Consider the following 1,259-nt stretch of genomic DNA (forward strand, 5'->3'; position numbering starts at 1 on the left):
GTAACTCCTTGGATTGTATGCTACATGAATGCTTAAAAGAACCGACACGGAATAACATACGACAACCAACGCCAGGGCTCTCTGCTTCTGCAACGCCATGCAGGGGGCGCCAGGGATTAACATTCGAACCCTGTGCACCTTTATCCTGTGGAATTAGAAATACCCACTCACACACACCACCACTCCACAGCATGAAATAGTGTACCAACTGGTCTCAGCCGTCTGCCGGGCTACAGGAGACCACCAGTAGACCTCTGTAGGGGCACAGATTAGTGCCCCATGGGAAGCACACAAATAAAGGCCTTAATTAACCAACGGTTCTATGGTGTAGTGGTTAGCACTGCGGACTCTGAATCCGCCGACCTGGGTTCAAATCCCAGTAGGACCTTTTGCGTCTCATTTGATCAATCAAAACCTGTGCCGCAGAGCTTTAAGCTACACCGGCGGGTCGGCAATGTTTTTTCCGTTCATTTATCTTTTCGCGCACTTTTCCTTGTGCTACTTCGGCACAGTACAGGGTTCGTATTCCGGTGAAGCATCCTTGATTTTTTGCGCGTTGGCTAGAGGTGCCCTGTCTGGACGGGCACGGGGCCGACTCAGCGGGTAAGGGACGGGTGGCTTCGCTAGTCAAAGGCGAGTGAATCTGAGTTCTGGATTTTGCTAGTGCCTCATGTTGCTTGTCTGCGACGCGCGTGAAAAGCGCCTCTGGATCGTTTCTCTGCTTTGCCGCAGTGTGCACCTCTTGTAGTCAACGAAGGGGGGTTGGGGTTGAGAGTCCTGGGCAACCGCGAGACGTTGTGCCCTAGTGGAGGGGTGTATGGTTTTCTCCGTGGTGACCCGGGTTCGATTCCTGGCGAATGTGCTTTTTCCAATTTCGACTTTCTTAACTCAAAATTGTGTTTGAAAGAGAAGGAATACTTTCTTAGAGGGTTCGCATGATGAGGCTATGCCAACAACCCCAAGAGTGGCGGAAACCACTTTTTCTGGTGTCTCGAACGGTTTCCGCTATGGGGGAGTTTTTAAAAAGAATGCCGCGGATTCTGAAAAGGTAAGACCCTTCACGCAAAAGGACAGTCATCGCTGCCAGTACGGACGACTGCCTGGCCAAATTGGTTCCCACCGTAAATCTGTGATGGACCGAGAGGACCCCCTCTTTTTCAATATCTCGAGAGATAACTGACAGTGTATTGGCACAGTGTATTGGCACAGTGTATTGGCACCTATTTCTTTCTATTTTTTCATGTGCGGATTGAGCACGC

The 1,259-nt window shown here is 50.4% G+C and overlaps 1 non-coding gene across 1 annotated transcript; it reads left to right on the plus strand.

Annotated features, from left to right (window-relative positions):
- Nucleotides 1–316: 316 nt before the first annotated feature.
- Nucleotides 317–388, plus strand: BESB_018760. The gene has a single exon. It is a non-coding gene; the product is annotated as a tRNA-Gln (tRNA).
- The last annotated feature ends 871 nt before the right edge of the window (nt 389–1,259 follow it).

Source organism: Besnoitia besnoiti, chromosome X (genome assembly GCF_002563875.1).
Source record: "Besnoitia besnoiti strain Bb-Ger1 chromosome X, whole genome shotgun sequence".
NCBI lineage: Eukaryota > Apicomplexa > Conoidasida > Eucoccidiorida > Sarcocystidae > Besnoitia > Besnoitia besnoiti.